We start from the raw sequence: 26,597 nt of genomic DNA, 5'->3' as shown, positions 1-26,597 counted from the left end.
TTAGAAAAATATGAAAAAATATTAGAAAAAATAGTAGAAAATATTAGAAAAATATTAGAAAAAACATTAGAAAATATTAGAAAAACATGATAAAATATTAAGAAAACAATAGTGTAGAATTATTAGAAAAACATTACATTTATATTAGAAAAAATTAGAATTTTTTTTAGAAATATTAGTCTAGAGAATATTAGAAAAATATTACAAAATATTAAAAAAACAATAGTGTACTAGTAACATAGAATATTAGAATTTTTTTTATAGAAAAATATTAGTTTTATCAAAAACCATTAGTTTAATTAGAAACAAATTTAGAAATCTATTAGTTTTATTGTAAAAACATTAGAAAAAAAATTACATTTAAATATTAGAAAAACATTAGAAAATATATTTAAAAATATTAGTCTAGAAAATATTAGAAAAATATGAAAAAATATTAGAAAAAATAGTAGAAAATATTAGAAAAATATTAGAAAAAACATTAGAAAATATTAGAAAAACATGATAAAATATTAAGAAACAATAGCGTAGAATTATTAGAAAAACATTACTTGAAATATTAAAAAAATGTTAATCTACAATATTAGAAAAATAAATTAGTATAACATTAAGAAATATTAGTATTTAACATTAAAGAAAATAAATTAGTATAATATAACATTATAAAATATTAGAAAAAACATTACCAAATATTAGAAATTATAAAATATTTGAAAAAAAAAAATATTAGAAAAAAAATTAAACAAAATATTAGAAAAACATTAGAAAAAATTAAAAAAACAAATTTGTGTAGAAAATTAGAAAATATTAGAACTCTATCTCCAACCCTTTAACACTAACCATAACCCTAACCCTACCTCAAACTCTAACCCTAATTTCTAACCCTAACTCAAACTCAAACCCTAACTTGAAAACTCTTTAACCCTAACTTAACCTTAGAGTTCCATAACTGAAATAGGCTAATGTAACCCTAGAACCGTAACCCTAATCTAATCCTAACTAAAAATTGAAACCCTTAGATCTAACTCAAACTCTAATCTAAATCAAACCTTAATCATGAACCCTAATCAAATTAAAAACCCTAATCTAATCATAAGTCTAGAAATTAAACCCTAACCAAAACCTAATCTAACTCAAACCCTAATCTAAATGAAACCCTAGAATTAAACCCTAGAATCTAACTCAAACCCTAATCTAACTAGAACCCTAGAAATCAAACCCTAACCAAACCTGAACTCAAATCATAATTTCTAATCGTAATTAAAAATTGAAACCCTAATCTACTTCAAACCCTAATCTAAATGAAATCCTACAATCAAACCCTAATCTAACACAAACCCTAGAATCTAACTATAACCCTATAAATCAAACCCTAACCAAACCATAATCTAAATCAAACCCTATCATACCCTAATCTTTAACTCAAACCTTAATCTAGAAATCAAACCCTAATCTAATCCTAACTGAAAAGTACTCAAACCCTAATATAACTCAAACCCTAATCATGAACCCTAATCTAATTGTAACCCTAGAAATCAAACCCTAACCAAAACCTAATCTAACTCAAACACTAATCTAAATCAAACGCTTTAAATCAAACCCTAACTCAAACCTTAAGTAATGTACAACCATAAACCTGACCAAACCCTTTAATCTAGAACTCAAACCCTAATCTAAATCATTTAAACCCTAATCAAACCCTAATCTTTAACTCAAATCCTAATCTAATTATAACCCTAATCTAACTAGATAACCCTAATCTAACTCTAACCATAACTGAAACCCTAATCTTTAAACCCTAACTCAAATTGAAACCCTAACCTAACTCAAACCCTATAAATCAAACCCTAACCAAACCCTAATCTATTTATCAAACCCTAATCATACCCTAATCTTTAACTCAAACCTTAATCTAAATCAAATCGTAATCAAACCCTTTATCTAATCCTAACTAAAAACTCAAACCCTAATATAACTCAAACCCTAATCTTTAAATCAAACCCTAATCATGAATCCTAATCTAATTGTAACCCTAGAAATCAAATCCTAATCAAACCATGTAATCTAACTCAAACCCTAATCTAAATCAAACCCTAACTCAAACCTTAAGTAATGTACAACTTAACCCTAAGCAAACCCTTTAATCTAGAACTCAAACCCTAATCTAAATCATTTGAACCCTAATCAAACCCTAATCTTTAACTCAAATTTCCTAAGCTAATTGTAACCCTAATCTAACTAGATAACCTTAAACTAACCCTAGAGCTGTAACTGAAGCCCTAATCTAACCCTTTAGAACTCAAATTGAAACCCTAATCTAATTCAAACCCTAAGTCAAACCCTAATATAATCCTAACTTCAAACTCAAACCCTAATATAATCCTAACTAAAAAATGAAACCCTAGAATCTAACTCAAACTCTAATGTAATCCTAAAATTGAAAACTCAAAACCTAATCTAATTCAAACCCTAATTTAAATGAAATCCTAATCAAACCCTAATCTAACACAAACCCTAATCTAACCATAAGGTCCTATAAATCAAACCCTAGAACCAAACCCTAATCTATTTATCAAACCCTAATCATACCCTAATCTTTACCTCAAACCCTAATCTAAATCAAACTGTAATCAAATCGTAATCTAATCCTAATTGAAAACTCAAACCCTAATCTAACTCGAACTCTAATATAATCCTAATTGAAAACTCAAACCCTTAGATCTAGAAATGAAACCTTAATCAAACCCTTTAATCTAACTCAAACTCTAATGTAATTAGGTAACTAAAAACTCAAACCCTAATATAAATGAAGCCCTAATCAAGCCCTAATCTAATCATAACCCTAGAAATCAAACCCTTTAATCTAAATCAAACCCTAATCTAAGTCAAACCCTAAGTCAAACCCTAATCAAACCCTAATCTAAGTCAAACCCTAAGTCAAACCCTAATCTAATCTTATAACTGAAAACTCAAACCCTAACTCTAACTCTAACTCTCACGTATGATCATATAATTATTGATGTGTTACAGATTTTCTAGACATGATGTATGTGATTACATATCTTTTAAATACAAATTTGTGTACTAGACTAGACATGTACATATATATTATATGTGTATTTACAATATATATTAGCTCCATCATTGTAGATATGACTTCACATGATCGACTTGCTCATCATCCTGAGGGCACTGACAAGGCTCCTATTGTGACTCCTCTTGTTGCAGCTCCTGATGCAGTTCTTGCTATGACTCCTGCAGCTCTTGGTGTAGTTCGTCGTGTAACTCATGGTGGGGTTTGTGCTATGACTTGTGGTGGGGCTCATGTTGTGGTTCATCGTAAGGCTTGTGGTGGGGCTCGTGTTGTGGCTCCTGGTGTAGCTCTTGTAGGAGGTCCTGCTACGGCTGTGCTGCACCACCTCTATGCATCGATATTGATGCATTATTTGCATTTGTAGAGAAAGAGGTTGTTAGATTAGAGTAGTCTATATTGTCCTCTAATGGTGGTCTTAGAGACATCTATGCAACCATATGTAGGAGTTTACAAGATCTCACTGCTAGATTTAGAGGTCATCATTCATTTACCCTTGATGTATTAGCTGCCATATCTAGGGAGCTTAGAGCTGAGATTTCAAGAGATGCATCTTTTGATGATGTCAAGAGGGTGGCCCCTAAAGACATCATCAAATGAGATCTCTTTCCATCATATGAGGGTAGACAAGGCAGGGTGAGAGGCTATTGAGTGACATGATGTAGAGATTTTGTTATCGTTCGTATGATCTATCCTTGTTTTTTAGCCACACATGGTCGTTATCCTAATAACAATTAGATACCTCTTTATTTTGCACAATAGTTGTACATTGAGTTCTACATGGGGCTCAATGTCAACTACTTAGACATTCTAGATTATTATAGACAAGGGCATGGTCAAATTGCAAATCGTGACTAGTATCACAGTGCACAATGTTTGCCACCTCTAGATGTAAGATAGTTCATTGGATAGTGACTTCCTCCAGCGACTCTAGCACTAGTGCCTATTGTAGATAGAGTTGTCATTGCTTCCTAGAGGGGAGTAATTGACAGTATTGGACACATTGCATCTATGGCTGCTAGTATCATATCTGATTCTCTTGGTTGTTATATTCACACTCGACAAAGTCATCTAGGTCAACCATCTTCAAAGGCATCTAGTAGCACTTCAGGAACCTCCCTTGATGATGCATATAGAGTTGTTGGACTACCAATACCAGGCAATGTTCATGCTCTTTTAGGACAACTCACACACATGGATTTAGCGTTGTATTTTTTGGAGGATCGATTACAAAGTATCAGTTATATTTCTGATACACATGGGATGTCAGTTCAATTAGTGATGGATGCCATTAGACACCATCAGAGCCCCGTAGTTCCATAGGCACAAACCACACCAATGACAATCACCACACAACATAGCTCACAACATTCTGCACCAGGCTCATGACACTCTATAGATGACCCTGGCATACAAGTTGGAGATGTTAGGATCACAACTAAGGGCCTTGATGATTTTGGTGAGAAATTATGAGGGCTATCAGAGATTGATACTAGTTTGAGTATGGGATTTTCATCTTACATGGACATCTTATTTTGACCCAGCACTGATTCTACACCATTACCCAACCAGTTACACACTCCACTTCACTCATCATTACTACCAGTTGGAGATTGTGGCGCTGAGGGTGGTTTAGTAGTTGTTGGAGTTTCAAGAGATGATGCTAGATTATTAGGATGCGACGTTGATAGTAGAGGTGCATTGATAGATGATACAATGGAGTCTGATGATCATCCTCCACCTCCTGAGACCTAGGTATGTATATGTATATATATATATATATATATATATATATATATATATATATATATATATATATATATATATATATATATATATATATATATATAAATATAATTTTTAAATTTAAATATATGAAATTAAAAAAATTAGTTTAGATAGATATTTAATTTGAGTTATAATAAATTATGCAAGCACAGGTCGCTGAGTGCATGATTACATCTAGTGTTGGGTCAAGGCATGTACATCAGAGAGATGATTCTATTGAGACATCCAGTAGTGCTTAGGTACAAGTTTTAAATAGTTTGTAAAGTTATTTATGTTTCAAACTAGATATGCACTTGTATAATTCATGTACATAAACATGTGTGTGTGTGTGTGTGTGTGTGTGTGTGTGTGTGTGTGTGTGTATTTGTAGGGCTCGGTTGATGTGCCTCAGCCATAGGATGTACAGGAGACTTGATTAAAGGGTCGTTCTGTTCATATGTGTCTTGAGGGGTCCCTCTAGTAGTAGTAGATTTATATATATTTTGATGGATTTATATATTGGAGACTTTGTATATTTTGGAGACTTACATACATGTGTATTTTAGTACATCAATGACATGTACATTTCACTATTTATTTGACTATTTAGTACTTCAGTAGTTGGATGGTCACATGTATATGATTTTTTATATTTTGCTACATACATGATTATTTGAGACTTATAGTTTGCATATGTATGCATTTTAGTAGAGATATTAGATGTAGATGTTTATTTTTGAGATGTACATGTATGTGTATTTTTTTGTATTTTAATAGAACATTCTTCATGAATTAGATTATAGATTTTAAACTTTAGATTATTTTGTGATCATTATAAAACAATCAAAGTAACTTCTCTTTACCTACTTCAATAGTTAAATATTCAAAGAAATACCAAATTGATCTATGAGCCTAATTTATAATTTTGAAAAATAATAATAATTTATAGGGTGATTGAATTGAATTAATATAGGTACTTTAAACTACTAAATTAAGCCAAATGATTTAGATTAGAAATTTAAAACATTATATTTATCTATAATCATTATTAAATAAACAATTAGTAAGACTAAAGATACATATTTGGTAAATCAATTAGTAGGACTAAAGATACAGATTTGTTAAATCAATTAGTAGGACTAAAGATACATATTTGTTAAATCAATTAGTAGGGCTAAAGATAAATATTAGTTTTATGTGAATAAAAATATGCTAACTAGGTGCCAATACATTATTTTAAAAAACTTTTACAAAATATAATATTTAAAAACACATTAATAAACTAATAAACTAAGAGTATGACCCTACAATAAACTAACATTAATATATAGTTTTTAATAAACTAATGATAACTAAGAGTATGATTGTACAATTAAAAACACATTTAATTCAAGATGAAATTCAATAGTTTGAAAAGAAGTTGATAAAATAATTTAGATAACATATTAAATTATCTTTCATACATATCTATCTAATGATTGCGTAAGTTCCAACTAATTTGTATTGCCTATTTAGATCAAGTTGTTATTAAATTCATCCATGGTAATTAATATTATTAATTTATATAGTTTTTTAATAAACTAATGATAACTAAGAATATGATTGTACAATTAAAAACACATATAATTCAAGATGAAATTCAATAGTTTGAAAAGAAGTTGATAAAATAATTTAGATAACATATTAAATTATCTTTCATACATATCTATCTAATGATTGTGTAAGTTCCAACTAACTTGTATTGCCTATTTAGATCAAGTTGTTATTATTAAATTCATCCCTGGTAATTAATATTTTAAATTTATATGGCTTTTTAATAAACTAATGATATCTAAGAGTATGATCATACAATTAAAAACATATTTAATTCAAGATGAAATTCAATAGTTTGAAAAGAAGTTGATAAAATAATTCTAATATATTAAATTATCTTTCATACATATCTATCTAATGATTGTGTAAGTTCCAACTAACTTGTATTGCCTATTTAGATCAAATTGTTATTATTAAATTCATCCATGGTAATTAATATTATTAAAATGTATACATTTAAAAACACATTAATAAACTAATAAACTAAGAGTTATGACCCTACAATAAACTAACATTTATATATAGTTTTTTAATAAACTAATGATAACATAATCTTTAGTTTAGGATGATAATTAATATTATTAAAATGACACATTTATAAATTCCAATTATTCATTACTAGGACTAAAGATACATATTTGTTTTATGTGGATAAAAATATGCTAGTAGGTAAGCCAATACACTATTTTAAAAAATTTTTACAAAATATAATATTCTTAATAACCTTCATCCATGGTAATTAATATTATTAAAATGTATACATTTAAAGGTTCTGAAATTTGATATATCAAGGCAAACAACTTTAAATTAATTCAAATTATTATAAAATAAATTTCAAAGGTCAATTCAACCATGATGTACACTTATAACATGTAATATCTTCTCATGATCTTCACTGTCTAGTCTCCACTTGTGACATACACACTTGAATTTGACTGGATGTAGACGAAGCCTAGTAGCAACGACCAAGTGGTTGTATTGTAAAACCTTGTTGTTAGGTTGATAATCAAAAAAGTGTATTCCATGCTGGACTATTTTATCTTGCTTCAAATATGTTCCTTGTATCACAATAGAACCTGCACCATAAATTTAAATATTTTAAAATTTGATAGATATAAAGTTACATAGATATATATAAATTCATATATGTACGTGCACACATGTATGTATAATACCTATGGCGAACAACATTTCATCACTTTCTTCAGGATCATATAACTTTTTCCTCTCTACAAACAAACTTAAGGGTTGAATAGTAGCTACAAGTCTTCTTAATTTATCCACATCCATTTTAAGTAAATGATCTAAATTTTTATGAGAAATACCATTCTTTACAGATTGGGCAATATTTATGAGTTTTTCCATACCAGTTCCTACACCTGATCCCAACCCTTCTTTGACTTCTATTACTAGAATTTCTATAAGGAGTGATCTTGATCCTTCTCCAACATTCATTGTTTGAGATTCTGTAGGAAAAGATTTCAACCTTTCTTTGACTTCTGTTATTTGAACCTCTGCAGGGAGTGATCTTGAACCTTCTTCAACATTCATTGTTTGAGATTTTGTAGGGAGTGTTCCTGACCCTTCTCCCATATGCACTTCTTCTACTTTATTGAGCCTTCTTCAAGATTTCCTTCATCTTGTTGATTGTCTACAACAAATTTATAAATAAATCAAATTAGATAAAAAATAAGATTGAAACATAATTAATTCAAGACCATAAAAATAAATAAATTTAATATATATAATTACAGACCTTGTTTAATTTGATGATTATGTGCCATATTATTCTGAAGATTTTTTTTTTTTAAACTTCATTAAATATCTTCCTTGCATATTTATTTTTCCTTCCTTTCTTGTTCCCCATCAACAAATCATAAAAATAAAAAATTTACCCTTGCCTTAATAAATTCGTGCAACTGAAGCCATATCGTCTCCTTGGCTGCCTTTGTAGTAGAAACACTACTCTACCTCTGTAGTGGATAAAGCGTTCACCTTCTACAACCTAGAAACCTAGCTCACAACTACCCCACCAATAGTAAATACATAACCTATATAGTAGTCCGCCTGGTATCAATATCCCCTACCAAATATGAGTCATCATAGCCTTGTAAATCAGTAGTAGAGCCCCCAAAGTGTAAAAACTCACTAGATGTTCCTCTCAAATATCTGAGAATCCATTTGACTGCATTCCAATGCTTAATTCCTAGATGACTCCTGTACTAGCTAATGAATCCCATTGCATGTGCAATATCTAGCCTTGTACATACCATAGCATACATCTAGCTTCCTAACTCTGAAACATAGGGTACCTTGGACATCTTATTCTCCTCTTCTTGTTTTTGTGGACACATCTCCTTAGTCAACTTTAGCATTCTCCATAGAGAATGTTAAAACACCTTCTCAATATAATCACCTCAATATAATCAGCCTGAGATAAAGTCAATTTCTTGTTCTTCCTATCTCTACATATCTTCATACCAAGGATTTGTTTTGCTGCTCCCAAATCCTTCATAGCAAATGCATGTGCTAATTGGCATTTCAGCCCCTTAATGTGATCCATATTAGACCCAACTACAAGCATATCATCGACATATAAACATAAAATAATGTAGCTATCATCATCCAAACTCTTAAAATAAACAAAATGATTTGAATGACACCTACTATATCCATGTTCATGCATAAAACTGTCAAATTTCAGATACCATTGCCAAGGTGCTTGCTTCAAGCTATACAAAATTTTCTTCAATCTACACAATAAGTTCTCCTTACCTTTGACCTCAAATTCCTATGGCTAAGCCATATATATCTATTCATGAAAATCACCACAAAGAAAGATTGTTTTAACATCAAGTTTCACCAAATGCAAATCTCAGTAGCCACAATACTTAAAATAGTAAGGATAGAAGTCATTTTAACAATAGGAGAGAATATCTCATCAAAATCAATACCCTTTTTTTGTGGAAATCCTTTTACAACTAACTTGGCTTTAAATCTTTTCTTACCTCCATCCTCTTCTTTCAACTTGTAAACCTATTTATTCTATAAAGCACATTTACCTATAGGCAACTTGCATAAATTCTATGTCTTATTTTTCAACAAAGAGTCCATTTCATTTTTCATTGCAGACTCCGACCGAATCTTAGTATCCACCTGAACAACTTCATCATAACATTCAGGTTCACCAACATCTATTAGGAAAATAGAGTTCAAAGAGGGAGAAAATCTTTCTAGAGGTCTACTTAGCCTTGTTAACCATCTAATATTTACTGGGGTATGTGGTATTTGTTGTTGTGGTTGTTGCACATCATGAGGAATTGCTAGAACATCATCTTTTGGAGTATCATCCAACACTGCATAATCATCTTCTTTGTTCTCATGTTGCTACAATAGATCTTTGTACAACACTTTGTCATTGAATATGACATCCCTGCTTCTTATAATTTTACAATTTTCAAAATCCCAAAGCTTATAACCAAATCCATCAATGTCATATCCAACAAATACACATTTCTTTGACTTAGTTTCCAGCATGATTCTATTTTCAGAATCAACATGTGCAAATGCTACACAAGTGAAATTTTTGAGAAAAAAATAACTCACTTTCTTACTAGTCCATGTTTCCTTTGGAATACCATAACTCAAAGGAGTAGAGGGACCTCTATTAATCAAATATATAGTAGCATTGAAAACCTCTGCCCACATGTGTAAGGGAAACCCAACATGTAACCTCATGCTCTTTGCACACTCCATTATTGTCCTGTTCATGTGTTCAACCACTGTGGAGTCCTTGGAATAAAATTCTCTCAATGAATACCATTAGTAGAGAAATTATCTTCAAATTCATGACTGCAATGCTCACCACCATTATCAGATCTGAGACATTTTAATTTGTTACTAGTCTCATTTTCAACCAAGCATTTCCATTTCTTAAAAGTTTTAAAAATATCATATTTTTGGCTAAAGAAATAAACCCATACTTTTCTAGTTGCATCATCAATAAATGTAACATAATAATGAAAGCCACTAGGGGAAGATACCTGAGATGGTCCCCATACATTTGTGTGTACAAGCTCTAATTTCTCACTTTATTTTTCTTCATAGTCTTCACAAAGCTCACTCTCTTTTGTTTTTCATACACACAAATCTCAGAGAAATATATATTGAAACTTTTCAGACATGGTAAAATTTTCTTCAAATCAATTAATTTCATACCTTTCTCACTCATGTGCCAAAGTCTGTGGTGCCACAATTTTGTATTAGAATCTACAACAACTATTTTTTCTCCTTGCTCAATTGCAACAACTATTCCTGAACATTCATTTTTCTCTGAACTAATCATAGTAGAAGAAATAATATGATGTGTACAAAGATATAAGGTGTCTACTTTCACTCCTTTCACTACTACAAGGAAAATTTTTGAAATCTTCCAATTTTTATCATTAAAAGTAACTACACAACCCTCATCACTAAGTTGCCCTGCTGAGATTAAATTCCTACTCAACTTTGGAACATGTCTTACCTTGAGTAGTAGCCAATGATTCCCATTCTACAACTTAATCTTAACTTTTCCTTTCCAACAATCTAACAGGGTTCATTATCCCTCAAATAAATAAGCCCAAAATCCCCTTGGACATAATCAATGAAATAACCTCTATGAGGTGTAGCATGAAATAAAGCACTAGAATCTAAAACTCATGAATCATCAACAATTTCTAAAGACAGAAGAAAAGCATCCTCTTCAGATTTGTTACCACATTTGCCTCCTTGTTCCCTTCTAGTTGATCTCCTTCATTTTTCACTTGAGTCCAACAATCTTTCTTCTTATTCCCTCATTTCTCACAGTACCATCAATCATTTGGTCCTCTTGATTGAGACCTCTTCCCTTTTGACTTTCCTCTTGATTTCCCACGATTTCTAAAATTACTTCCTCTCTCAATTGTTCTTCTTCTACTTTGTGTGTTCAAAGGACTTCCTAATGTAGATCCACCTGAGGTTTTCCTATAAGTTTCCTCACTCAAAATAACATCGAACATATAATCATATTATAGGGTATTGGATCTAGAAACAAAATTACTCACAACCATTACCAAACCATTTCAACTTTTAGGCAAAGAAACAAAAAATCAAGAGAACCCTAATTTTGTCATCAAAATTAATACCCATAGAAGATAACTAACTAGTAATAGTATTAAAATCATTTAAATGATCTACAAAAAATTGACATTTTTCCATCTTTATATTAAATAAATGCTTCATGAGAAATAGCTTATTTGAAGTGGATTTTTTTTCATACAACATTGCTAGGGTTTTCATCAACTCTTTCATAGTCTTCGCTTTTGTAATATTAAATGTCATTAATGGTGCTAGACATAATCAAATGCTTCCAAGCGCTTTTTTGTCTAGAAGCTTTTGGTCCTGCTTTATCATAGTTCCCTTGTTCTTAGTTTTTCCTTCCAATGGATTCCACAAGTCCTTCTGATAAAGATAATACTCCATTTGCATTTTCCATAACTAGAAGTTCTACCCATTAAAGTTGTCAACCTTCAGCTTACCCTCGTTTCCCATTGCTCCCACTCAATTGTGAGACTCCCACTCAATCATGAGAATTTCTTGCAGAGGATAACTGAAAAATAACGTCACTCTTATAACACTTGTTCGGATTAAACACAAACATAAATAATAATTACATGCAAATATAACAAATATCAAAAAATAATGGATCATACATAAGTGAACAAATGACAACAAGATTTAACATGGTTCACCCAATCCCTGAACTACATCCACTAAACAACAAGTCCAATATTATTATGATCCAATAATTAAACCTGATTACAATCTATAATTCCTTACATCTCAATACCTCTGCAAGAAGCAATTTTCATATCATACCTTATTTGAAAATTCCCTAACCCTAAACCTTTTTATACAAGTATTTTTGTTGCTTTAGGGTTATAGTTAATTACAATATGTCCAAAAATTATCGATAACACATTAGTGATAAAATAGGGCCCCGAAGAATTGTGGAGTATGTATAGTACTTCCTTGATTAGTCACCACAAGCTAACAATTTGTAAACTAGGTGCTTCTAATTTGGCTTCACAAATCCTTTTGGGTATTCTATATATACCTCTTCTTCTAGTATTCCATTTTAAAATGAAGACTTAATATCCATTTGATATACATTGTATTTATTGTATGTTTCATATTCCAAAAAAGTTATAACTCCTTCCAATCTTGCAACAAGTGCAAAGGTTTTACCATTATCAATTCCTTCTTCTTGGACATAACCTTAACAAACAAGTTTGACCTTGTTCCTCATAAATTCTCCATTCTCATTCAATTTATTTTTGAAAATCCACTTGGCTCCAATTACATTCTTATTTGTGGATCTCAACACCAATATCCATGTATTCTTCTTCTTAAACCAATCTATCTCTTCATTCATAGCACTTTTCCAATCTTCATTATTGAGTGCCACTTTCATAGTTCTTGGCTCAAAATTAGAAATCAAGAAAGTATTATCCTTCAACTTAATTCTTGTCATGAATCCAACACTTTTGTCTCCAATGATTTGTTCAAATGAATGGTTCCTTCTCATATACTTTTTTAGGATAGGTTCTCCATTATCTCTAATATCATCTTCAATCAATTTGGGATCAATATCCTTCTTGAGTTGTTATGTCTGTGACTTGGGTAATGTAGACTATTGTAGGCTAGCCTTCTATTGTTGTTTAGGGACTACACCAAGTGTATCTTCATAGACATAAACAAACTTATTGTAGCCACCAGATTCTTTTTTCTCTTGTCATCATTATTATCCTGCAAACTCATCAATTTTAACATTAACACTTTTAATCATTTTGTTGATTACTTTGTTCAAATATTTGTAAGCCTTGATCTTAGTAGAGTAACCTAGGAAGATATCTTCATGACCTTTTGAATCAAATTTCCTATTCCTTGCATCTTTATGAATATAAACCTACTTTTAAATATTTTGAAATAACTTACATTTGGTGTATGACCATATTAGAGTTCATATGGTGTCTTGTTTGTTCCTTTTCTCAACTAACTCAATTGAGAGTATACACTAAAATGCTTATGGCTTCTCTCTAGAATATTTGTACAAATTATTAGTACTTTAGAACAATCAATAATTAATGTATTTCTTCTTTCAAAAATGCCATTCTATTTTGTTGTCCTCAGTGCAGATATTTGTCTCTTAATTCCATGCTCAACACAAAAGTTAGTGAAATCAACAAACATAAACTCACCACCTCTATCAGATCTCAAATATTTTAGTTGTTTACTAATTTCTTTTTCAACTCTAGCTTTATACCATTTGAACATATAAAATACACAAGACTCTAACTTCATAAACACAATAGTCATTATCCTAGAATAATCATCAACAAATAGTATGAAATATGTATCTCCATAGTAGCTTTCAACTCTCATAGGTTTGCATAAAGAAATACAAACTAATTTGAGAATATCATTAGAAGTATGTATCTTTCTTGAAAAGTTGGACCTGGTCATCCTACCAAGTTTACATTGTTTTCATAGAGAATTCTTAGGTTTAAGTAGATTCAGTAAGCCTCTCACTCTCTTCTTTCTACTTACCTTGACTATATTCTCAAAGTGAACATGTCATAGTCTCTTATCCCACAACCACACATCTTTAAATTTTGCAAATACAAATGTATCAATTTTAGGATCTAGGTAAAACAAATTACCTCTTGTTTTCTCTCTAGTACCAATAAGATTTCTATTATCATCATAGATCATTACTTTTATGTTCTAAAATTTCAGCTTGTGACCTATATTATTCAACTAAGAAAAGCTCAACAGATTATACTTTAGTCCTTGAACCTAGTATGCATCACCACATTGAATTTTATCATTTAGCATAACTGAACCTCTACCTTTGATAGGACATGGAACATCATTCCAAATTTTAACAGTTCCACCATCACATTCCTCAAGTTTATCAAACTTAGTAATATCACCAGTCATGTGATGTGAACATCCATTATCAATAATCCATGTGTCATTTTTACTAACATGAGAAATACAATATTTTCCTTCCTCATACCTTTCCTCATTAGGGTCTTCTATAAAAACAACATATACTACTTCTACTCCTTTTTCATCATCAATGTGTTTGACTTAGTGTGCTCTTCCTCAACAATGTAGCTTGATTTCTTCCCTTTGTCCTTTTAGTCCTTGTTCTTTTTGTATTTGTGCTCCTTATTGTCATTTTTGTCACTCTTTTTCTTGTTAGGAAATCTAGCTAAAATATGACCAAACTCATTGCATTTAAAACATATCAGAGGTAGTTTACGTTTGAATTTACCTTTACCTCTCAGTAACCTCCTTGCAAGGAGTGCTTCTATCTTGTCTATATCATTGTCTAAATTTGAATCCTTTCATCCTTACTAGTCTTTCCTTTCTTTGAAATACTAATGGTTAGTGAAGTCTTGAAAATATTCCCAAATTTAGGCACACTATTATCAAAGTTACTTAATTCAAATGTAGTCAAATGACCAACTAAACCATCAAGAGTATGATCAATACCAAGCATATCTCTAAATTCCTAAATTGGAGATGCTCTTATAGCATAAATATGCAAGGGAGTTCTAAGAAATTTACTTACAACTTCTTCATTATAGATGAATCCTCCAATAGATTTGATAGAACTCACCACTTGTTTGATTCAGTTAACATACTGAACTATGTTTTCATCTTGTTTTGTCCTTAATGTCGTTATATTTTCCACACAAACTTTTAACTTTAGCTCTTAATTGATGAAGACACAACCCAAGACAAAATGAACACAATAGGAAAAGGAGAATATTATTATTAGAATTAATCTACTATTACATTTAGTAAAATGAAAATAGACACAAAGACATGCCCTATGGGCTTACAATGTTGTCTTATTCTAGAAAAAAAAACCCTCCTCCAGTACCTTCTCCCGAACTCTACCAAAAATTGCATTTACAATGCCAAAAATGTCCTTTAGTAACCCAAATTAGGTTTAGGGTTAGGAATACATTTTAAAATATGCCATTTGGTATCCACCGCCAAAATAGAAGGTTCTAGAAAACACATCAAAAGTTGGTGTAAAATTAGAAGAATCCAAAAATGGCAGTCCAACTTCTAGGAGGCATAACTTTTGATTTGGGACTCTAATTGATGAACCGTTTACATTTCCAGAAAGCTCTCTAAGCACTCTATAGCCCTATGGAGAAGATTTTATTGTCCCCCTTTTTAAGCCCATATGAGGCCATTTAGTACCTCAAATCTAACTTTGACTTGCTCTTAGGAGGTTTGTAGGCAACTTAAAATTGCAATAACTTTCAAATTGTAAAGACTTTTGACCTGATTCTTTTTTTGGAGTGCTTTAAATTACAAGTATAACCATCCTTCCAGCTTAAACCCTCTAAATAATTATAATTATGGCTTAATTAAAAAATAACTTATTTTTTGCATTGGCATGTATCCCAATGTGCTCAAAAACTCTAACCCAAAAAACCAATAGTGGAACTATGAGAGTTGGAATCTTTATTTGCCCCAAATGGGTATCCATAAATGAAAAAACTTTAAAAAAAAACTAAAACTAAGCATATTTTTGAGTGATACAGGATTGGCCTTACACAACTGGATGCTCTTGCATCAGATACCCAGTGTAGATGAAAAGTGAACCTATCACTTTATAGCTAGTAGAGGAAATCCCAAATGGGAAACCTCTATTGTGGATATCCAAGTTGAATCTTTTACTAGTCATCCCTTCCACTTCACCAAGTATTCTTCATACTGCCTATTTCTTGTACTCTAGCCCACATGACTATCCATAAGGGCTCATTTGGTTGCTGCTAGAGGAATTGAAAATTAGAATAGAAAAATGGAATGGGAATGGAATTATTATTATTTTTAAAATTATAAAAAAGTAGATTGGGAATAGGAATGGCTATTCTAGTTCCAACTATTTTTTGGCATAGACATATGCTCATTTTAGGGGCAAAATTGGAATATGTCTTCCTATTCCTAATTTTGATTGAGTGTACCAAACAAAAAATATAAAACTTATTCTAATTTTCTCTTCCTATTCCAGTCCTATTCCAGCAACCAAACGGGCCTAAGTTCTTTAATCTCTTCCTTCTCAGAAGTAGGAATTAAACATGGCTCCAACATTAAATCCTCATCTGCACCATCATCATGATAATCTATTAAGTTTGCAATATTGAAAATAGGAGAAATGTGAATCCCATTTGGAAATTCCACCTCATATGCATTTCTTGAGTCACGGTTCTTCAAAATTTTTCAAGGACCAAATTTCTTCATCTTTAGCTTATTGTAGGTACCCACTAGAAATCGTTACCTCCTCAAGTATACCATAACCAAATCCCCAACTTAGAACTCCTTATGTCTCCTCTTTTGATCTGCTCTAGCCTTATACTATAGGTTCATCTTGGTAATATGTGTATGTACCTCCTCATGTAGGTTCTTGCCATGTTCAACAAAGTCTTCTACCTCAACACTTGTTCTCTCCGCTTGCTCCATCTTCCTTAGTTTTGGTAAAGTCCTTGGACTACTCCCATACACAATTTGGAATGGTGATCTACTAATACTCCTATTTACAAAATTATTGTAAGAAATTTTTTCTTTTGGTAGAATCAAATCCCATCCCTTGTGCTTATCTCCTACTAAACACTTCAAAAAATTGCCTAGACTCCTATTCACAACTTTTGTTTGTCCATTAGTATACAGATGATGTGTAGAACTAAACTTCAATTCTATCTTCAACTTCTTCCATAAATTCCTTCAAAAATACAACACAAATTTAGTATCTCTATTAGAAACAATACTTTTTGGGAGACCAAGTAGCCTCACCACCTCTCTGAAAAATAAATATGCAATATATATTGCATCATGAGTCTTGTGGCATGGAATAAAATGTGCCATCTTGGAGAACCTATCAACCTCTAAAAATATTGAGTCATTACCCCTTTGTGTCCTTGGAATTCCAGGAACAAAATACATACTTATGCCCTCCCAAGGCTTCGATGGAACAAGCAATGACATGATAGAGTCTAGTATTGTGAGTAAATCCTTTGGCTATTTATCATACTTGACAACTTTTCATGAACTTCTTCACATCCTATGACAATTAAGGCCAAGAATAGTGTTCTTTAATAATGGCAATGGTCTTATCTCAACCAAAATGTCTTGCTATCCCTCCACTGTGTTTCTCCTTGATCAAATTCTCCCTCATAGAACTCCTTAGGATACAAAATTGACTACCCTTGGACAACATACCATCTTGAACCAAGTAATTAGCCACCTAGTCCTATCTAGAGTAACGGGTTCTTTACAAGCTTTCCATGCCTCTGGAAAGTCAGGATCCTCAAGATACAGATTCTTGAGTTCATCAAACCCAACCACTTCAACCTACATTACTGTCAGCAACAATTGTCTCCTACTTAATGCATCTACAACCCTATTATATCTTTTTCTTCTATATGTTTTAACACAAATATATAGATTTGCATAAACTCTACCCATTTCAAATGTCTCTGATTCAATTTACCTTGGCTATTTAGGTACTGCAGTGCCTAATGGTTAGTATACAACACAAATTCATTTGGCAACAAATAATGCCTCCATTTCTATAAGGCATGAACTATTACATAGAACTCTCAATCATAAATAGAATACTTCTTCTTTGTATCATTCAATTTTTTACTAAAATAGGCAATAGGTTTACCTTCTTAGCTCAACACAACCCCAATAACACTACCACTAGCATTGTAATCCACCTAGAATACTTTGTTGAAATTAGGAAGGGCCAACATAGGTTTCTCTATCACCTTCTTCTTCAACAAATCAAAACTCCTTGTAGCTCCTCTAGTCCACTTGAACTCTTTTCTATCCCCCCTCATTGTTTTAGTTAGGGGTGCACATATAGTACTGAAATTCCTAATGAACTTCCTATAAAAAATAGCTAGACCATGGAATGACCTCACCTCAAGAGCAGACCTTGGAGTAGTACATTCCAAGATGACCTTCACCTTCTTTGGGTCATTTTGAGACCCTTAGCTGATACAACAAACCCCAAATAGACTAACTCCCTTTTGACAAAGCTACACTTCTTCAAATTAATCAACAATTTCTTTTCCCTCAACCTTTCAAGGATACTAAAAATGTAAAACAAATGTTCATCCAAAGATTTACTGAAAATCAAAATATCATCCAAATAGACAATAACAAATTTTCCCAAAAATTTCTTTAGTGCCTCATTCCTAAGCCGCATGAAGGTGCTTGGTGCATTGGTTAGTACAAAGGGAATGAATAACCACTCATATAGACCCTCCTTGGTCTTGAATGTAGTCTTCTACTCATCTCCCTCTTTTATCTGTATCTAGTGATAGCTACTCTTGAGATCTATCTTTGTGAAGCATTGAGCTCCACTCAAATAGTCCTTAAGATCATCTATTCTTGGCAAAGGAAACCAATACTTGATGGTTATTCTATTTATAACCCAAGAGTGTGTACACATTTTCATGAGTACATTTGAGGTCATTTTTTGACCATTATTGGTCAAAAATTTGACCCAAATTTTGACCAAATCTCGACCAAGTTTGACCAACCCATTGGTCGATAATTTTCTGGTCAAAATTTCAACCAACCTACTAGTTGGTTGAAATTTTGACCAATACATTGGTCAAAACCTTTCAAACATGTTGGCACAAGTTCTGCCAAGCATTGGTAAAAATTTCAACCAATGCTTGGTTGAAAACTACCAAGTATTGGTCAAAAACAACCAAGCATTAGTTGAAATTTTCACCAATGCTTGGTAGAAAATTGCCAAGTATTGGTCAAAAATGACCAAGCATTGGTCAAAATTTTGACCAATGCTTTGTAGAAAATTGCCAAGTATTGGTCAAAATTTTGAACAATGATTGGTCAAAAACAACCAAGCATTGGTCAAAATTTTGACCAATGCTTGGTAGAAAATTGCCAAGCATTGGTCAAAATTTCGACCAATGCTTGGTTAAATTTTTTTTTAGGCCCACACTTGTTGAGGTCCACTTCAACAATGGCCCTTCTTGTGAAATTGTTGTCTAAAACCTTTCTAATGAGATAATGTGTTATGAGCTCTTCATCAGTGGGATGGAACGTGAATCTAGGAGGCAGTTGTGCATCACCTATGTCATGAATGTAACTAAAGTTAAGAGCCTCTATTATTCAATTCTCTTCCCTATTACCCATATTCATTTCCTTTGCTATGGGTAATAGGGAAGAGAATTGAATAATAGAGGCTCTTAACTTTAGTTAAAGTCATGATATGGGTGATGCACAACTGCCTCTTGGATTCACATTCCATCCCACTGATGAAGAGCTCATAACACGTTATCTCATTAGAAAGGTTTTAGACAACAATTTCACAAGAAAGGCCCTTGCTAAAGTGGACCTCAACACGTGTGACGCTTAGTGAGGGTTCAATTCCATCCTTTATTATTCACTATGCGTATAATCCCACACACCCATTTGATCTCAAATGATGATATGTACTGAATGCTAAGTGTCTGTGTTGAATGCTCCAAAACCATCCATTTCATGCCTTCAACTGTACACAATATCTTTCTAGTTTCTTTCTATTCGCACACCCATTTCATTTCATATGACCATCTAAAAATTGTGTCACTCTAAGCTCTCAATTGTTTCCTCTTGATTTATCATCTCATAATTGCTGAATAAGACCTTTGGGATAAGCTATAGGCATCCATCAAAGCATAAAGGATTTTGTCAGATGGTGTAGATGAAGTAGTAGCATTTGCCTTGGGAGACTTGCTTACAAAATGGAAGCATAGATAAGTCATGTGAACTATTTGACAGGATGCCTAAACGTAATGTGGTCATCAAAAGCCATGGTTGCTGGATATGCACAAAATAGATATATTGAGAGAATATATTTGTTTAAGTTGCAACTGCCATAGTAGACATGCATGAAAATTGTGGAATCATAGGTAAGGCATTTGAACTATTTTATTGATTGCCTCCATGAAATTTCATCTAATGGAAAGCCAATATTGTAGGATATGCATATTGATTTATTGAATATATCCAGATGATGTAGTGACATTCTTGTTACTGCAACCAATGCCACATATGTATAAAACTAGGATTCCAACTCTTGTTGAGGTTGTAAATTATGTTGAACATAGTCTCAAGCCATAATAGTTTTCTATCTGTCAAAATTAGAAAGAGAATCATACAAACTTGTGTGAGCTCTTTGTATTTTCTTTGATATGATATTCAGGAAAATGATGAGAAACAAAACTCTAAATAAGCAGGCAAGCTCTCCATGTGCTCTACACCCCATAGGCAAATCTACTCTAATAAAAGAGGCAATAAAAAACTAGTTCACTTTGCATTTGTAATCTTGGGCAGGCTCTTAGCAACATGCTCGCATTGAACCTTTGACGTAAAGGAGAAATAGACAAGCTCATAACCCTTAGGAAGGCTTTCTTAGATAAGAAGTTTTTGAGTAGACACAAATCCTCAATAATAATGCTACTGCAATTTTCTTGTTTAAATCCAAACAAAGTTGTATTATCTTGAGCAGAGGAGACTACTGTTGTTTGTGGTTAAGTATCCTTTAGGTCAGTAGAATCATATGCAAACTAGATGTGACATTGCAGTAAGCAAACTATAATAAGAGCTAGAAGCTTGCCTAGTGATTAGAGCTCGAGACTAGACATTGCATGAAGCATTTGTAGGCATTTGAGTCTGAAGTGTCACCAACACAAAATCAAACTGAAAAGGAAACTTGGCAAATAAAACTAAATAAAAATAGTCCTCTTGAGTAAATATCAACATTGTATGAACAATACCATTACAATGCACTATACTTGGTACAAATATATTGTTGGCTGAGTCCCATGACATAATGCCAGTTCCTAGGTACGTCAATATGCCTCCTTATCCAGGTATATCATTTTCTTACAGATAAAAGACAATCTATTGAAAAAAGAAAAGACCACTTTTTCTAAATTCACATAGGTATAAACCCATTCATCTCTGAAGGTAATGCTCTTATTACCGTTTCACCCCCAGTAAATTTGTTGTAAGTTCCCAAGTGACGATAGCTACAACATTAGCAGGGAAAGCTCTCAAAAATGTAGGCCCCAAGCCAACATATAATCCTCTAAAACTGAGTTCTCTATAAATCTACCAAACATAGAATTGGGAAATGGTTTCATGTTCATTAATATGAGCACTTATTGCTTTTAAATTCATCTATTGGTTATCTAAGACTACTTAGTAGAATAGATCCTAGACAAAAAGACAGAAGCTAAGTCCCGTGGTATTTGAATATTTAAATTTTAATCTTTTAATTAGAACATTCTATATACCCACTATAAAATAAGCATGCAAACAATTGGTGTTAGTATTGTGAATGATAATTTTTTTAATCCAGAACACAAGAAAACATGCAAATAAATGAATTAACCCAATTCAATAATCCAACCATCAATCCTAATAGATATCCTAATTGCTGTCATAAGAATCCATTAGCTTTGTAAAAGCCTAGTCAAAATCTTTATTAAAAATTAATTTAAAAACATTTTTTCTAGAGTAGGGTCCATGTAAAAATGAAATTTTATGTCCTACCATCCTAATTGTGTGTATAGGATTTCTGCTGGCATTAATATTTGGAGCTATTTGAATATGGGTTTTTGCAACATCGAGAGGCAAAACAGCTGACCAAAACTACAAAGAAAATTACAAGTTTTGTTGCACACATTTGATCTACAGAAACTGAGTTTAAATATTTAAATTGAAATTCCAACATTAAGGTTACATACCTCAATTCCTATAAGCCCACTAGAGACAACTCCAACTCCTGCTTCTATAAAAACTTTAGAAGAATAGTTGACAAATTGAGAAGATTGGGAATTCATTGAGGGATTCACCTTATCATGTGTACTAATAAGTGAAAGCATATGATAACGATTCAATTCATAAGTACTGAAGAAAATTGCATTTCCAATAGACTCCCTAAAAAATGTAGTTCGGCCACCACGAAACAAACCTTGTACTTGGAAAATTATGCACCAATGAAACAATCACACAATATCTTGTATAATGAAGGATACCACGTGAAGCATTTATATTGCATGTCTACAACTACATACCAAATAGTAGCAACAATTTAACACCTTACCCTTTCATTTCTAAGAGTTTGTATGCACAGTCCAAAGGCCCAGCATATATCTGCTGATGCTTTTTCAGTTGCTTGTTGTCATTCTCCTGAACTTGCAATCTACATTGAAAAACAACAAATAGTCAATGGTATGGAGTCTAGAGTTCAATTTATATACATACAATAGATACAAAGTCTAGTTCTTGTTACCTTTATCAACTCTGCTGGGCACAGTACAAAACTTATTAATGCTCCACCAAAAGCCATAGAAGGAACAACAATCTGAAGTTTGGGCTTGCCGCTACCAGGATCTCCTCCCTTTCCAAAGAACCACCATTCCAAATATGATCAGATCAGGACTATAGACATAAAATACACACTACAAAGAGGAAAAAGTACATCAAACAGTCACCAATATGCCTATGAAGATAAATCAATATGCCTACTTATCTAGGTATATCATTTTCTTATGGATAAAGGACAATCTATTGAAGAAGGAAAAGACCACTTTTTACAAATTCACACAGGTATAAACCCATTCATTGTGGGAAAGTAGAAAGAAAATATAAAGTACTAGTAATGCAAACAAAAGTATCTAGCATCCAATCAGGCAATTCACCTTGAAAATCCATCCAAGTTTCTCAACGCACTCCATAACAGTTGTTGGTGTGCTAAAACTTTTCTACTCTTCATAATTCTTACAATTGATGCATCAATTACATAATGTCTATCTTTATCCACATCCTCAATCACCTTTTTTTCCTCATCCATTGGTAAGCATTGGCCCTACATTAGAGATTTTGGTGCTTGATCATGAGATTGAGAAGTGTGAAGACAAGAACAATGAGACCACAAGGTTCTGAAGGTTAAGCACTCACTACTTTCTGAATAAAGGAAGCACCTTGCAGTCTAGCAACCCACATGAAGTACCCAATTAAGAGGAGCCTACGAGAGAGTTGGTCAACACATTCTTTTTCATTATTGAGATATTGTAGAAACCCAGAACCCCAAATAGCAAAAGAAAACAAAAAAATTCATGACCGTTTAAGCTTTACCAAATAATAATATCCCAGGAGTCCAAGAACAAAATTTGATGACAAGGGTGGTGATGAGAAGTGTGGGGCAACATCCCTTCAGACCATATAAATTCTTCTACAGTTCATGTTTTGAATGCCATAAAAACCTAGAATTAACATTAGAATCCATGGTTTGAATAATATAAAGTCTTAGAATCAATACAAAATCCATGGTTTGATTGCTATGAAAAATTAGGACCAGTACTAAATTTCATGCTTTGAATGCAATAAAGACTAAGAGTAGTCATATAATGTTTTGTAACTCAATAGATTAAATGCGTTGCAGTAATTACTAGTTGTGATGTAGCAAGATGTGCATGAACCTACAATGTTCATCATACCAATGAAAATCATCTCTTTATTGCCATCAATATTGTAGTTCTTGAACAGTGCAAAAGTTCTGCCAACTACTATTCCTTCCTGCACGGGACTCATTTAAATCAGCCAGAGGTGATAAATTACTAGCCAATGAACATAATTCAAGGGATTAGCTCTTACAGTAAGTGTGATGATGCCAATTATCAGTCATGCCTTCACAAGGGTCTTTAAATCTTTGGCCTCGAAAACAAAGAATTTAGCGATCAATGGGTTCAAACCACTTTTTAAGTGACCAACCTATTTCAAGCCACCCACAAAAAGATTAGCAAAAGAAACATGCATTTTAGGACTAGAAAATCATGTTTAGAACAACAATTAGACATAATATCAACAAAATTGTTCCATACCCATCGTGTTTCAAACTCGCTAAATAACTAATATCTTTTGGGTAGTGATATTGAACATGGATAGATCATAATAATAAGTGATTTGATAAGTGATTCATTCTACCATAATTAGACGTGAGTGAATTGAACACATTATGCAGAAATGAATACAAGATAGTATAGAATAGTTGGTGATAGAAAATCATACAATCTCAACCCCGTGTTTATCAGCATGTGTAGAGAACACCAACATGCTACTAAGAATTACAAATGTCAGAGGAGCAACTGCTAATATCCAGAAGAGCTTAGGATTTTTCTTACTCCGTTAGATCAACCCACAAGAATGAAAAAATAGATCAACACAATATCAGACATCAGTCATTCCATGTTGTTTCTTCTTGCTGTTATGAAGGCTAGGTATTATATGGATAGAAAAATGAAAGAGAATAATGAAGTTATGTTATAATATTGACAATTTGATGAGGGATGAGTAGAAAAGTGAGAAATCATATTCCAAGCACTATGGTCTCCCACCTCCACTACACATTGATACAATTACAAGAAGATAATAACAATAAGTTGGCAATATACTTTATTCAAGAATGAATTCTTTACTCTAGATGTATTCAAATCACAAGGTTGCTGATTCATTGCATATAAACATACCTTGCAAGTTTATCCCCATACTAATCTCATGGCAGATGCTATGTCTGTCTCTGTAGTAAAATGTTGAAGACCAAGAATGCCTTTTAGCTATTGGAGAGAAACAATAGTGGCTGCTCTAGCCATGAAACCCACAATAGTTGCATGCAATAGAAAGTCTATAATGAATCCCAACCTGTAGTAGAATCATAAATGATGTGACACATACTATTAGTGACCAAAACCAACTGTTTGGCTCCACTGAAAAAGATTCTAGTGTTGTCCATGAACTTTAAATAGTTATATAAATCAGTATGACTTTCTCATGCCATCCCAAATAAGCAGAATTACATAACTAAAAATAGAAATATGGGACTTGTTAAAACCATTGAACTACATGAGTTTTTAGTGCAAGCCTCCCACTCAATTATGCACAGTCAGATGTATCTTCTCTATAAAAGAAGAATCCCATGAAGGACAAACATTGAGAGGCTTGCATAGTGACATTATTGCATTATTAGACATGTAAATCATCAACCTAAAGATAGCTTTCTCTCCTTTTAATATAGAGAGATAGATCTATAAGGGAAACCACACACTTCAATTGAGCATGAAGGATTCCACACACTTAAATTAACCTAAAGGATTTGGATGTTGGTAATTTCATTTAGTTCATGGTTATCTTGGAGATTAAAAATTAAAAATCATTTATAGACTAGTGAAGAAATGAGCACGAATATACATACTGATTTGAATAGAGACCTTTTTGGCTCACAAAGAGGTTCTTGATCCTTCATCCTTTTTTTTGGCTTAAGAATGTTTTTGGTTAGAGTAAATTAGATGTGCAAATGAATTTTTAATCATAGCTTTTTCCTATCACTTATTCTACCAAAATCTTTCCTTGGAATAGTATTTTTTGATGAGCCATAAGAAAATTTGAGGTGCTATATAGCCATTACAAATCAAATTCTTAGGATACAATAAATTCATCCCATATTTGTGGCTTAAACAAGCATTTTTGAAATGAGTTGTATTAGAATATATGGTAATTCTTGAAACAACTACATTTGGAGAGTGTCTAAAAATGCAGGCAACTACACATAAGTTGAAACCCTAGTAAAAGAAGAATGAAGAAATACCAATTTGGCACCAGCCAAGCAATGTTGCAAATTTATACCTCTTCTCCAACTGTCATTGTCTGCTTCTTGTGCTGTTTGTAGCCAACAATGCAAGCATTATCAAAAAGGGTATTGTGGTGCATGACTTGGCCAAACAAAATAGAAAGCAATGACTTGTGGCTTGTTTCCTAGCTATGAACCAACTTACACTTCACCTAGGTGCTCACTCATGTGGTAAGCAGGTCTGTGGCAAGCCCTTGCTAGTGGCAAAGCTCAAGGAATTCCAATAGTCGGCATAAATCGATGCATGAGGAAATGCATTACCCGTAAATGAATGAAATTTTTTCTTTTTAACCCGTGAATGAATGAAACTTTTTTTTTTTTTGG

General features: G+C 32.4%; 1 pseudogene; it reads right to left on the bottom strand.

The window, feature by feature from the left end:
- Positions 1-21,562: 21,562 nt before the first annotated feature.
- LOC149545532 (mitochondrial arginine transporter BAC1-like) lies at positions 21,563-23,441 on the bottom strand (annotated as a pseudogene).
- Between the last annotated feature and the right edge of the window lie 3,156 nt (positions 23,442-26,597).

The sequence above is a fragment of the Cupressus sempervirens genome, chromosome 7, assembly GCF_028749045.1.
Source record: "Cupressus sempervirens isolate cs-2001-9-10 chromosome 7, ASM2874904v1, whole genome shotgun sequence".
In the NCBI taxonomy this organism is placed as follows: domain Eukaryota; kingdom Viridiplantae; phylum Streptophyta; class Pinopsida; order Cupressales; family Cupressaceae; genus Cupressus; species Cupressus sempervirens.
The sequence above is the reverse complement of the archived record's forward strand: the minus strand, read 5'-3'. Positions and strand labels throughout refer to the sequence as shown.